We start from the raw sequence: 15,665 nt of genomic DNA on the forward strand, positions 1-15,665 counted from the left end.
TGTATATATGTGTGTGTGTTTGCGTGCGCGCGTGTTTAGTGTGTGCGTGTGTGTGTGTGTGCGCGCATGCGTATATGTATATATCGTTTATATATATCTTATTAATTTTACTTGTACGGCTGGTATCCGCTGCCACTAGTGATGATACTTTGATAGTAATATCACTCTCGTATTTACTTATATATATATATATATATATATATATATATATATATATACATATATATATATAATATGTGACAATTATTCGGTAACCATGATACTTATGATATATATATATATATAATAAAGGTTATGAAGGGTAATGGAGTCAACCAGAACTGAATGATACAGGTTAATATCGAGTAAGTGCTGTATTCCGACTAGTTTTGCCCCAGATGTGGTTGCAACATGAAAGGAGAATATAACATGGGTCGTGTATTAGCGTGTGTATATATAAAAAGAATGAGATAAAGAGACCAATGGCATAAATAAATTTATATTTTATGTAGAATGTCTTACAGCTGTTTCAGGGAAAATTCAATGTATCCCTTCTAGTATTACCGTCTCCGATGAAGGGATACATTGAATTTTCTCTGAAACAGTTGTAAGACATTCTACATAAAATATAAATTTATTTATGCCATTGGTCTCTTTATCTCATTCTTTATATATATATGCAAATAATATGTGACAATTATTCGGTAGCCATGATAAAACTCCGAGTTTCGGATGTCGGAGTTTTATCATGGCTGCCGAATAATTGTTACATATTATTTACAGATAAATTCCTCTATTTACATAATATCGAGGTCTCTTTCTTTCTTTTGTTGTTTTACCTTTTCTATTAACACACACACACACACACACACACACACACACACATATATATATATATATATAGAGAGAGAGAGAGAGAGAGAGAGAGAGACAGAGAGAGAGAGAGACAGACAGACAGACAGACAGACAGACAGACAGTTTTGAAATGGAAGCTTGCATGATATGAGTCACCTGATTGTATATTCTCTATTCATCTATCCATCTCCCCTCATTATTCCTGGGTGGGCCATAAGAGTAGAGTCTTCAGGTACCTCCTCCACTTAGTTCCATCACCAGCAACCGTAACTACACATTCCGGATGGATTCCCAAGAGTGACCATCTGAGACTATGAACATTATACAACCGTTTTATTCTTTATCGATTCATAGGTACTGTACCAGTTCTTTTCTATGACATTCTTGTATATCCGTAGCACCGGAGCTGTGACCTTTCAGTGTGCAGAATATACCTTCTGTATTAAATAAATTATGTAGCGTTCATTGTTGTGCTGGAGAGAATACAGCGTGTTTAGTTTGAGGTGTTACCAGTAATCAAGGCTTGTTCTTCTATTTATTTTTGCTTTAATTTTTCTCTGAGATCCTTCAATTCTCACATTTTGTTTAGAATAGTTAGAGTACATGAAAAAATAATATTTTAGATGAAACTCTGAAAGGTAGAGAATAAAACGATGACTTCTAAAAAGTTTAGAGGAACCAGATGTCATACAGCGTGTCGTATAAACTTTATTACTGATAAGCGCTCCAGCTGGGGGGTGCTCTTGACTATTACTTTTGAGTATCTAATATTGTGAGGCTCCATGAGAGTTAGGAATGAGGAATGAGAAATGAAGGAAGAGAATGTGGTTTTTAAAGATATCCGCTATTCAAAAACATATGAGTTCTTACTTGTCCGCGTTTACCAGCATATTTTATCTTTTACCCCTTGAACTACAGTTTGTTTATCAGACTAGAGTTTATCCGGTCGCCTATTCTGTTGGTAGCTTTCTGAAACTTAAAAAGACCAACAAAAATGGTTATTTTTGTCTCACATTTATGGCGTCGTTATAAGGAGTAGTGCATTGACCCACTCATAACTTATGAATTTGGTGTCTGGTTATCAGGAATGACTTAATATAGTTCAGTAGTTTTCTACGAACTCTAATTCTGGATTATCTTTTCATTTTCTTTTAATATAATGCTGTACTCAACTCTGTCAAGCTGTAGGACCTCTGCATTTGAGTCCATTCTCAAAATACATACGATGGTGTCAAAATGTCGAAATGTCTTGATCACTTTTTGCCTTCTAGAAAGCCATGCTGGCTGGAATTTAGGAGCTTGTTGCTGTTCAACAGGAAGTAATTTATTCTTGATCACACGAAATCTCAAAACAGTTTAATGATATGAGAGATAAAGAATAACAGTCTGTAATTTGCTGTAGGAAACTTATGTATCTGTTTGAGAATTGGGATGGCAGACTGGGATAAAAAATGTTCAGGTATATATGACGCGTTCGGTGGAGGAAGGAAATATTCAGCATTTCACAAATTTGCTACAAACGCTGTTTAAAATGTTTCCAAAGAATATTTATGCTTTAACTTGGTAATTTTTGTTAGTGAATTATTTACAGATTTTAACACTATTATTGTCTAATAAGCGACGATATATTGAAACAAGAAGACAATTGAAATTTTGTTTAATTATATCTTTTTTAACTTATAGCTAGTTTTGTAGATTTGATTGTCTAAGAGTTGTTTGTCTCTAAAATGTTTTGAATTCTCTCTACCTATCACTCACTTTTTTACTACCGACCATTCTACATAAATTTCAGTGTAAAAGAGTCTGCACACTACCCTCTTTTTTTCTTGCATGAATAAAGATGAGGTTTCGTGTATATCGTTAAAATGAAAAAAGCAATTTTATGAAATTTTGTTGTCCACCACCGAACGCATCATACATATAACCTGACTCCTATACAAGTGATTAACAATAGGGGTTTAGCAATTTGGTATTGACATCTTTCAAGACTTTTAGCAAGGAATTTATCGACCCTATAACTAATTAGTATTTAATTCTAATTAGTGGAGCAACGGAGTCCGTCGCACAGGAAGTTACGTCAGGGATGGTATGTCAGGGTTATCTTGACAAACGCTGCCTGTCAAATGTCAGTGGGATCACTGAAGACAGAGCATTATTGTTCGGTAAAATTTTATCCATTTGCTTGGCATGATGGCGGACAATGCTGTTTTCATCATTCCATGGACCAACATGAAAAACAAGGACCCTGTGTATTTTTGGTTATTTACTACAACAATTTTGCAGTGTTTAATTTTTTCTCCTCCCACGGCCCAGATTTCCTTTACATCCCTCGCATATATGTATATGTATATATATATATATATATATATATATATATATATAGAGAGAGAGAGAGAGAGAGAGAGAGAGAGAGAGAGAGAGAGAGAGAGAGGGGGAGAGAGAGAGAGAAAGAAAGAGAGAGAGATAGATAGAGAGATAGATAGATAGATAGAGAGAGAGATAGATAGATAGATGTGTGTGTGTGTGTGTGTGCGTCTGTGTGTCTGTGTTTATGTGTATGTGTATGGGTTTTAGTCGAACAAATTGACCCCAAGACTTATTTTGTAAGCCTAGCACTTATTCTATCGGATTCTTTTGCAGAACCGCTAAATTACAGGGATGTCAACTCACCAACACCAGTTTCAAGTGGTGATAGGTGGTGGTGGGGATAGACACAACGATACACATATATAGCACTGATGTAATATTTGGGGTGAGGGTCAAGGTTATTGTTCTCTGGTACATTCTTTGCTTTCCAAATGATGTATTGAATGTCGTCTGCGTGTTCGGGAATCTTTATCACACAATAGCAAGCTTTCATGTCCACAAAATTTCACTTTGCCCTACTGCTGCGTTCAAGTCAGGATCGTTTTCAACAAACTGGTACATGGTTTTTTATGATCTTGACAATGGTGTTATTGAGGAACTCAGTAGAAAGAAGTCTTTCTTCAATTACACTGTCTCTACACTAATGTCTTCATCTTCATCTTCATTTTAAATGTATTGCTTTGCTAATTCTCGCAGTTCTTCATTAGATAATACAAACACTTTTTCCCATCAAACTCTTTCAATTCCTCCAAATCTTCCGCATTGACATTTTGGATTCTTCCTTCAAATGCAAGCTCAATTATATCATTAATAACTGTTGGCACTATTTCCTCGTAAAATTCCAGAAAGTCATGGCATGCTTCTGGCTATAGCTTCTTCCATACTCTATTCATGCAGTACAAGGTTTCTTCGACCCAGACATCTTTGATATCAACAAGCTTCATGATATTGTAATTTTACCCAATGTCCTTGACAGAATGTTTATCTCTTCAGCAAGTTATCTGAAAGCGCGACAAAGGTAGTTAGCCTTGATATTAAGAACTACACCCTTTATCTATGTCGAAAGTTTACGGACAGTTAGGGAGTTTATCAGTCACCAACTAGCCGTTAGATTCAGGGTTATGTACTATTCAATACCTTTCCACTGCTGGACAAATGTATAACACAGAACCCATTGCTGAAATATTCTGTTCTCACCCAGGCCTTCTTGCTTAATTTCCACATCACAGACAATTATATTTTTAGAATCTCCTCATTGTTCGTATGTTTACTGACTAGTTAACGAGTAATAGCTTCGGCTTGAAATCTCTCCTGGGAATTACTGACAAGTTGTGTCAAGTGGTCTTTCGTAGCCTTGAACCCAGAAGAGCTTTTTCGTTTCCTTTTCATGAGATGAATAAGTAGAATAGCACATTTTATAAGATGCCTGTTTCCTCTACATAATTTGGGAAGAATAGTTACCAAGTTCGATGATACTCTTAAGAAACAAGGGGAACTACCTTGGTTGCCTGAATATCTACACTTGCAGCTTCACCAGGCATAAAGATATTGTGAAGGTTATACAGCCCTTTTGCTCATCCAAACCAACTGCTTACTCTGAACGTTTCTGAATTATCTCCTCCGTTTTCTTGTGGGTGGCTGAATATGTTCCTTGCTTTTTCCATTGTGACAAATTGATATAATCGCATTTCGAAATGCATTTCTTACTCCACTGATATAGTAAGTATATTATTTTCAAAATTTGCTCTTCGAAAGTGTTGCTTTCTGCTGGTAACAATGAAGTCGTCATGACAAAAGCTTTCCTTTTTTCTTCTTCATCATGACGACTGCATTTGTTGATTTTAAAAACTTGAAGAATTTTTGCCTGTGCTGTGCATCATATGTTACACACAGAACATATTTCCTTGGTGTGCATGATATACATTCCCCTTTTTTTCTCAATCACCAGAGTAACTTGGAACTTATGAAAGGAAAGCTTTATATTACTCAGAACGTATGAAACCAGGGCTAACTAAAAGTTTGTAAAGAAGCATAGCCGTTTAGGACAAACTTGTGAAAATGCTTTTGACAGGCAAAGGGTTAAAGATTTATTCACATCCGCCGAAAGTTCACCAGTCTCCAATCGCCTGAGAATTTACGATTTTATATCCAGACTGATGCTTTTTTACGGCATTCTTCGACGGACTTTAGTACTCGGGATTACAGGCTGATGTCTTCTCATGGTAGATAAAAATTGTATGAATAATTTGGGAGTATATGAATGTATGTGTACGTGTGAATCATAGTTTGTCGTGCTCTTTCATAAGTTCAATTTTTAAGAAAATGCCAACTCGTTAATTACGTCAGTGCTTAAACGAATTTTATTTCTGCGGAGCATTTTTTGTACAACAAATTTTACTCTCACTTTACATTTAACCCATCACTGTAAAACGCAATTGAAGTCTTGCAGTAACTCGAAAGCAGATAAGATGAAACAGGCAAAGGAAGAGAGAATAATGACAAGAAACAAGAGAAAGATTAAGAAAAAAAAAACCAGCAGATAAGAAGAACCAACATAGCTGACCACGAACGTACAAGATACGTAGGATATCAAAAAAATAGAAGTGTCAGTAGATACAAAGAGAAAACATGGACGGTGAACAATGAGAGTGAGTGAGAGAGAGAGAGAAAGAGAGGTGCAAAGCAATAACATGAACGAAAAACAGCAGGCATAATATCAGAAAGAATTTCGTGAAAGGAATCGAGTATGACAAGTGTTGTTGCAAGTTTTCGATTGCATTCTACAGTGAAGGTTCGAGTGTGATGTAAGAGTAAAATTTGTTGTGCAAAAAATTTTCCAATGAAATTCGCTTAATCATTGAAATAATTAAAGAATTTGAGTTTTCTTAGAAAATGAGCTTATGAAACAGCACGACCAACTCTGATTCACACGTACACAGACTCCCTAGTACTCAAGTTTGTCTAATAAGTGAATGTAAAATCGTAAGGGTTGAGGCTTGGAGACTGGCGAACTTTAGGCGGATGTGAATAAATCTTTAACCCTTTGCCTGTCCAAAGCATTTTCACGAGTCAGTCCTAAACGTCAGTGTGTGTGTGTGACATAAATAACGAAGGTGCATTATCAGTGATTTATTTAGCCTACACGCGCTTCGAATAGCCTGGCACGACCCACGTGTAAGCCAAATAAACCTTTGACAATGCATCTTCATTCTTTGTTTTTTTTTTCTTATATACTCTGTAATTAGTAGACCGAATTTAACTGGTTTTTGACCTCGGATTTACAAACTGGGACTGTCACAGGAAAAGATTAACAACGTGCAAGAACTGTTGTGGTAATAACTGGACGATTTAGCTAACCCGGTTCGATTTCTACAAACTGCTTAGAGAGGTATTCGCCTGGATCTATTTAATCCCTATTTTACTTCATAAATACATACATACATACAGACAGATAGATACAGATATGAACATATTACATAACTGACTTGTAACTCACGTGAACCGAGGAAAAGTCCAAATTTTACTGATACGATAATATAGTTTTGAGTATATCTGAGGTTAACAAAAACAAAAAAACGAAAAGAAAACGAACAAAATGAGAAAGATGACAGAACGAACGCCTAATGTATCTTGCTGTAAATTTTGTTTCATTAAGGCTGTTTGAAGATGAAACTTTTTTTAAAATTTAAGTGATTCCAGGGAAGGTATATGTGGGTAACTGTTATACAAAGGGTCTAAAATAAACATCTGAACTCGTGTAAAAACGAAATATTTTTTGTCGGTGAAAGTGTTCAATAAAAAGAAAACAATAATTGGAGCATTGACTTTCTTTGAAGGATCAAAGGAAATTAAAAGGAATAGAAGAATCTTGTATATACCATACAAAGTATGTGAATGTTAGAATATATATATATTGGGCCATCCAATAAATAATGCGGTTTTTTTCAATTGCATGAACTAAAAGTCGGAGGAGTACGGGATAAACTACCAGCATCAACCTGCTGTAACAGCAGGTGGTAATTTTACCTACACTTTATTCTTAGTGCAAGTTTAACTTTGGATTGGTTTATTTCAAACGTGAGTATTGCATTGTTGGATTGTTATTGTTGGAACTCTTCTGTGTTTTTTTTTTTTGTTGTTACCATATTTGTTTACGTTCTGCATTTGCAGACTTTATTTTGAAAATGTTTTACCCTCATTCGAGGGGGGAAATTGTTGATTTTTGCCATGTATCGTACCATTTGTGGGAATTTTAATTTCCAAGCCATGAGTAGCTCCTCTGTTAAGGAAAAAAAAAAACAATGGATAACACGTTTAACATGCCGTTAGGCAAGGATTTCCTAGAAGGTCTCCAACAAGAACAGCTGAACAAAACATTTCGCTGCTGCAGCAGGTATATCGCAAAAAAAAATTAATGTAGAACCAGAAGCATTAAACAAGCACAAAGAGATGTTTCAGAGGGAGGGGCACGAATTGAAAGCCACCCTCCCCAGTGAATTAATAGAAAGCACTACAAAGAAAATAACTGTTCAAAAGTTTCTTAGTGAAGGAGAAACAAACTAGAAATAGCAACGAAAGAAGACGTGGAGAAATATCTACAACCTATTTGGTCTGACATTACTTTTGTAACAAGAGGAAAGAGATTTGTAACAAATATTGTGCATTTCAAAAGTGGGGGAAAAAGCCAGGCAATACACTATTAAGCCTTTGATAACAGCCGAGGTAGTGCTGCTACCAACCTACCTAGGAAGGCGCACTTCCAAAATAACAGTGGGAGAAATTCCTCCCGATAGACGTCACCTGGCTTTGTGCAGTACTTATCATGGGCTAGGAGGACAAAATATCGATCCTTGAAGCCACTAAAATTGAGCAGCAGAACTGGAAAGGCCAGGGGTTCGTATTAGTTATTCAAGCAACCCCTACCCACCTCGAAGAAATTGCAAAGACTATTCAGATTGGAGAGGAGACCAAGTTACGTGTGATAGTCGAGGGGAGGCGGCCTCGCTGTTTTAAATGTGACAAGAAAGACCACGTAAAAGCAGAGTGCCCCTCTCCTCCCCTACGCAAATCACAAAACCAACAACCGCAGCTGATGTAAAGGATCCACCCATACACGAGTATACTACTCCAACAACAGAAAAAGAGGAAACCAAAACAAGATTGGGCTACTGTAACTCACAAAAACAAACTACAAAAAAGAAGAAACAGCCAACACGTCCCCTCTAGACCCAGCTCCAACAAGAGAAAATCTCCCCCTGCAGACACGCACGATTTCCAAATAGTCTCCCCCACCCACCAAAAAAAAACTTAACACTAACAAAAAATAGCCAAATCAACCACTCCCAGTCTCGAAAAAGTGCTTCCCCTCCCCCTCTTCCCAACAGCAGCCGAGTTCAATTTCATGGCAATAAATACAGAGAATGATTTCTTAGCAGATGAACGGCAAGACATACCAACTGCAGAACCTTACAAACGACATTTCACTCTCCTACCAGAGGGAATCCTAATTTATTCCATAAATAAGATAAATTATAATATACTATACACCCGATTCTCCCACGACATAGGCCCTCTCAGAAAGGACTTTTGTGCATCCATGTACGAGGGCCTAACCAAAGAATCCTCGCAAGACACGGAAGAGACTGAGAAGAGATTATAATCTCTTCTCCACCAAAGGTAAGCCTTTTTTATGGATACACTCACTGTAGGATGTTTAAATGTGCGTGGCCTGGGGTCAGACTGGAAGCAAGGTCGCTTCCTTAATGACCTCAGGTCACACAGATTGGATGTGATAGTGGCCACGGAAACCAGATTGAGTGGATATGCAGGTCTTCCCCTCCCCCCTCCTGAACGGTTACGAGAAATTTATTTCTCCATGCCAACCAGGGGGAAGGAGTGGTGTCGCGATTCTACTTAGGAAAAATCTGGCTTTCGTGACTAGAACACACTTTATTGACCCGGAAGGCAGGCTAGTCGTCCTTGATGTGATGCTCAGCGGTGGTAAGACTTTCAGGCTGGTAGGTGTTTATTCAGACTGTCCAGTCCCCACGGGACTAGACAGTCTAACTATTTTAGAAGCCTAAAAAATTTCCTAAATTTTTAGAAGCCTAAAACATGATGCTGCTAAGAAAGGACCCAGACAAAGGGGATCTAGTAAATAACTTTCGGCACATCACTCTGCTTAACACAGAGTTGAAAATTTTGGCGAAAGTAGTAGCAAAATGATTTGCACGGGTCGTGGGTGGACTCGTCGGGGAGGCGCAAATTTGTGCCATCCCCGGCCGGTCCATAAACGACAATCTCCATCTTATACGTTATACTTTAGAGCGGGTTCATAGGGTACCTGGCAAGGGTGGAGCACTGGTCCATTTAGACCAAGCTAAATAGGGTCGACCATCGGTATCTGGTGACGGTTCTCGCGGCGATTGGGCCCCCACCTTTCACAGTTGGATCATACTTGGATCAACAAAACAGACAACATAAAGAACGACCCCTCATCAGTTGTTGGCTGTTTTTCTACTCTCGTATTTCGAGCATTTAACAACAATATACGCTTTCGATAAAACAGTTGCTCCCGCAAAGCAAATTAAATAAAATTTGGGATTTTGAGGAGGGTCAAAATTGGTAACACAAACAGGACAGTGAAAACAAACAGGAAAGGCTGCTAAGCCTAAACGAGGTTGTGGTGGCGAACGCGTAAATCAAGCTTGGACAGGAGACAGACAAGAACACGTCTTCCTTGTTCCAGCTGCAATGGAGAGAGACAAAGAAGCAGATAGATAGATAGATAGATAGATAGATAGATGTGCGGGTGTTTAGAAACTCACATTAGGAAATACGAGGATAGAGATCGAGAGAGAGTGGGTGGGAGAGAGAGGGGGGGAGAAAGATTGTGGGCGCGGAGGAAACCTATGAAAGATGTCGAAAGGGATGTCCATTATCATCAATAGGGGTTTGGAGCGTCTTGTTTTATTTCTCCAGGCTGTTATTAAATCTTTATACAAAACGATCCCTGTGTACGTGTCTATTGCTATTTTCAAGTTATTAGGCGCTGCGCGAGCTCTGTCGATACACGGTGCATTTTGCTGCTCTCCGTGGATAAAAATCTAATGGATCAAGACCCAGTGATCGAGTTATGGGTTCGCATATCTTCTGAGATGGTGCCGTCTCCAAATGTTTTATTTTCTAAGCTGCACCATTTATCTTTATCTTTTGTCTTTTATTTGTTTCAGTCATTCTCCACCTTGGAGAATTTTAGTCGAACGAATCAACTCCAGTATTGTTTTTGATTTTGTTTTTTTTTTGCTTTTGTTTTTTTGTTTAAGCCTGGAACTTATTCTATCGGTATCTTTTGCCGAACCGGCAAAAGTTACGGGGACATAAATAAATCAACATCAATTGTCAAGCGGAGGTTAGACACATGCGCACGCACTCTCTCTCTCTCTCTCTCATATATATATATATACGACAGGTTTCTTTCAGTTTCCACTTACTCGGGCTTTGGCTGGTTCGAAGTTATAGTAGAAGATACTTGCCCAAGTTGTTACGCGATAGGACTGAACACAAAACAATGTGGGTGGGATATAAACTTCTTACCCCACTGCTACGCAGCCACGCATGCGCCTATTTAGGAATAAAAATCCTTTTTTCAAACAACCAAGTTATATGCAAATCTTAGTACAATGTTATTTTTAAGATCCACAAGTTTGGTTCCAGATCATGAGTTGTTATTATTTAAGTGAGGTTTGTAAGGCGGCGAGCCGGCAGAATCGTTAGCACGCTGGACGAAGTGCTTAGCGGTATTTCGCCCGTCGTTACGTTCTGAGTTCAAATTCCTCCGAGGTCGACTTTGCCTTTCATCCTTTTGGGTCGATAAGGTATTTCGCCTGTCGTTACGTTCTGAGTTCAAATTCCTCCGAGGTCGACTTTGCTTTTGATCCTTTCGGGTCGATAAATTAAGTACCAGTGAAAAACTGAGGTCGATGTAATCGACTAGTCCCCTCCCCCATATTTCAGGCCTTGTGCTTTTAGTAGAAAGGGTTATTTGAGTAAGGTTTTCTAGTCGATGCAACTACATCTGTTACATGCAAAAGGATTTATGAAACAAAAATGTGACTCAAATTATGCAACAGAAGCAGCTCTAGATTAAGATCTTTATTTATATAACATACTTAAGCCGGTCCAGTGTTCGTCCCATCTTTTTTCCGGACGAACACTGCAGCTCTGGCTTTTTTACGATGCGCACAAGTGAAGTATGGCATATCTATAAAATTGGTGATCATCAGCTCCAAGATAGGTAAACTTTCAAATAAGCATTTCAGACTGTCACTGATTCATTATCGCATATCATTTTGCTCATATAAATCATTATCAGATATCATCTTCACAAATCTAGTTTTGCTTTCAATTATTTTGTAAGCTCATCATTAAAGCTTCATACTTATTCTTCACCAGAGCTCCAAATTGAAGGAATTCAATTTACTTGTGATGTGTGTAAGAAAGCTCAAATCCAACAAAAGCTACATGGTTTATCAATAGTTGTGATTTTGGATTTTATAAGAATTTTACCTTTACTGGGCCATCGTATTTCTATATGTGCCGAGATCAGGTTATTTTTCTTTAGTGTCTTCTCGTCAGGGTTTGAAAAGCTGATGTTGCAAAGAAGATTAGTTTTATAACAATGTTACTATGTTCAGGCAAAAATATGAACGAATTCATAGTTTTCTCAAAAGGCAGTACATTTTTTTATACTACCAGCCATTGCTGGTGGCCCATCAATTGTGTGTGATCCGATATAGCTTGTGTAGAAGTTTATCAATCGATGTTGCATGTAGTGTGACAATTGTAAATATCTTCACCTGATTTTTACTCTTTCATGAACAATAACTTCAGTGACTCTTTTGTAGTGAAGGCACTAACTACCATTCTTACCATAACAATTATCGGTGTCTGATAGATTTGTTGACTCGTCAAACACAAGTGAGAATCAGTCACATACCACCAAGTCATTTTCTTTTTAGCTGAATTTGCATATCAGCTGAAATTGCATATATTCTTGCAATAGTCAGATAACTGTAAGTCGTGTAATACTGACATAATCTTGTGAGTTAGAAAATCCGTTAAATAAGCTGTCATTACTGCACAGAAATGCTTCTTCTAACAACTCACCATCGTGGAATTTTTCTTTTCTTTTCTTTTCTTAAGAAATTTTGAAAAACAGCAATGGTCACATTTTTAAGCTTAACCACGTTTCTAGTAAAAACCAACTGCAGGATAGATAGACTTCATTTACGTTGATTTATTTTCGGGCATTTTATTTCTGATTTAAGTGGGTAGTTATTGGTAAAAGATGTGTGTGATTAGACGGGAAATTACGTTCGACGTGGCTTGCCATTTTTTTTCTTTCTTATTTTTCTTTTTTTTTTCTTTGATGGGGGCGATACTGCAACAATAATTTTTCTACAACAGACAAACATTTATCTTTAAAATTGACAAAGCAACAGATTTCTTCTCACTTTACTTTAATATTGCCGCATGTTTTTTTGTTTGTTTTGTTTTCACTTGCGCTACTCAGTTTGGAATTAGAAGTAAAAATATAACGAAAAAAAAATCCAAACCACAAGAAACTAGAAATAGGTACACATTAAGTATTATTGTAGTCTCACAAAAATGAGTGTTTTTGGCAAAGAAAAATGTAAGTTTATGTGAATGGAATTGAAAGATTTTATACTATTACTAGACTACCCGTGACCCGTTGGGTCACTGACGGTTCAAGTTATAAAACATTGAAGCTGATTTCAACATTGCCTTGAAATGAAAGTTAATTTTATGATTCAGTTAACTATTTCAATTCGTTCGTGTCATCATAAGTCTGGTTTACAAGTTCATGTTTAAGGTTTAATTGATTATCTACAGCATCTAAAAGAAATAGAACTTCCAGGATAAACTTGAACTCCAGTAACAGCATTTATTCATGATATATGTGCACACTTCTACAAAAATGCAAAAGGATTTGTTATATAACGTAAGCATAAAATTAATGGAAACAAGTCTCCCATTTCAGGGTTATATTACTTTCAGAGTATTTTCCCATTATGCACGGTTTTGGCTATTTATGAAGGTACCCAAAAAAAACCGCGCATCTCGGGAATCCGTGATCCGATTTACGCGAAACTTGTTTTATTCCGTTTATATTCACATTTCAGGGGTACCTTACTTTCAGAGTATGTTCCCATTATGCGCCGGCATAACTACAGATGTGTATCCCACCACCGACTTTGTTGCCTCATAACTTCTAGAAAAATGGATACTTTTTAACGAAATGTCCAACAAATACTGTTCAGATACTGTGGATTCAGACTATATAGGGATTTATGGGAAAGAATTTTTTCGCGGTGTTAGAGAGAGAAATTTCGGAAAATTAATACAGTCTAACTTCTTACCCTCATAACTTTCAGGAAAAGGGATTTCCTTTAATAAAATTTTATACGAATACCTTTCAAACGGCATAGATTACGATTATAAAGAAATTTGTGGGGGAAATTTTTTCTGAGGAGGTGGGGAGATGAGTTTCGAAAAATGGAGTTTCGGATCAGAAAGACCAAATAAGTTGAAATTACTCCGTTTTGACAACGTTTCCCACCCCCCTTTTTTTAAGAACCATAACCTTCGCAATGATGTGGACTGATTTTGACCAATATTTTTTGCACTTCAAAATCATGGAAGAAGCCTTTTCGGTAAAAGAAATATTTCAAAAATTGTTAATATTTTCAGAGGAAAAAGTGAGTGATTTAAGGGAGATTTGGCTGTTGTTTCTAGCACATCCCAAGAAACCCTTCTCGTTTCTTTCTCACTCTCAAATGTATTGATGTTTTTTCTATATTTTTCTCCCGATAAATACATTTATATGCTATAAAAAAATAGGAATTTGAAAAATTATGACTTTTTTGCAACCCCACTTCCTGCCCCGATTGAGCCCGAGAAGGTCTTGTTGGCATTTATCCACAGTGGTAATGTTTTTTTCTTACACGCACACACGGCTTTGCTTGACTGAGGTGGGGGGTAAAAATTTAAATTACATTTTTTTTTTATAGTCCACCAACGGACCACACGTGTGTTACTTCGGCATCATCATTCCATACAATGTGTTTAATGGGAGGAAAATATTGAGAAAACATCAATATAAGTGAGAGTGAAAACTGAGGGTGGTTTTGGATGTGCTAGAAACAACAGCCAAATCTCCCTTGAATCGTACACCTTTTCCTCTGAAAATATTTACAAATTTTCTTTTATTTTTACAGAAAAGGCTTCTCCCATGGATTTCAAGTTTTTAAAAAATTGGCCAAAATCAGTCCGGAGTGAGATGGTGAGGAATTTCAAAACTTTTCAAGACTTTTTTTTTCATTTCGAAGGCTGTGGTGAAATAAAAAATGAGGAAAATCCCCGTCAAAATGGAGTAGTTCCAACTTATTTGGTCTTCTTGATCCAAAACTACTCCTCTCGCCACCTACTCGGAAAAATTATTTTCCCCGCAAATTTCTATGCTGTTTGAAAGGCATTTGTATTAAATTTCATTAAAAGAAATCCATTTTCCTGAAAGTTATGAGGAAAAGAAGTCGGATCGTGTGAATTTTCCGAAACTCCTCTCCCCACCCCCTCAGAAAAGTTCGTTCCCATAAATCCCTATATACTCTGAATCCACAGTATCTGAGCGGTATTTGTCGAACATTTCGTTAAAAAGTATCCATTTTTCTGGAAGTTATGAAACAACAAAGTCAATGGGATACACATTTGTGGTTATGCCAAAAAAACTATCCGGCTTTTACAATAAAGGCCAATAACTCCAGGTTTTACGACTTAAATTTGTGGAAACAAACCTCTAAAAAACGGGGATCTCAGGAACCCGTGGTCTGTTTTACGTGAAACTTGTTTTATTCCATTTGTACTCACATTTCAGGGGTACTTTCATTTCGGAGTATTTTCCCGTTATGCGCCGGTTTGGCTGTATTAAATGACAGATAAACAAGCAAGCAAGCAAGCAAGCAATAAGAGAATTTAGTTGTTCATTTATCCAGTTAAAAGAATAACTTAATAAATGCAATTTATTTATTTGATACCATTGGTAATGTTGCTATTACTAATGTTTAAGCGATCACATCAAGGCAGACTTCAGGATAATATCACATTGTAAATGAATACAACTTAATACTTGAATTACATAAAACGGCTGGGGGATATAATACGGTCAAAAATTAAAAATATGATCAGGTCAGGTATGGGCGCATGCGATGTTGCAGCGCATCGCTGCATCCACCATTTGTCGGTATTTGCTCGGGTCGTCCCGGGCAAACCTCCGAGCAGTGTCCCAGTCAGTCACCATCTTTATTAGACATTCCTTCATCCACCGTGACCATATGACATGTGGCCGACCAACACAAGCCGTCACTCCAGAGAAGAGAACACGA

General features: G+C 37.2%; 1 long non-coding RNA gene across 1 annotated transcript; it reads left to right on the forward strand.

The window, feature by feature from the left end:
- The first annotated feature begins 4,618 nt into the window (after positions 1-4,618).
- Positions 4,619-15,314, forward strand: LOC149137736 (uncharacterized). Its single transcript, XR_016243404.1, has 2 exons — positions 4,619-8,877; positions 14,502-15,314. It is a non-coding gene; the product is annotated as an uncharacterized LOC149137736 (long non-coding RNA).
- Positions 15,315-15,665: the final 351 nt, after the last annotated feature.

This window comes from Octopus bimaculoides, chromosome 1 (genome assembly GCF_046866305.1).
Source record: "Octopus bimaculoides isolate indiv1 chromosome 1, ASM4686630v1, whole genome shotgun sequence".
Taxonomy (NCBI): Eukaryota; Metazoa; Mollusca; class Cephalopoda; order Octopoda; family Octopodidae; genus Octopus; species Octopus bimaculoides.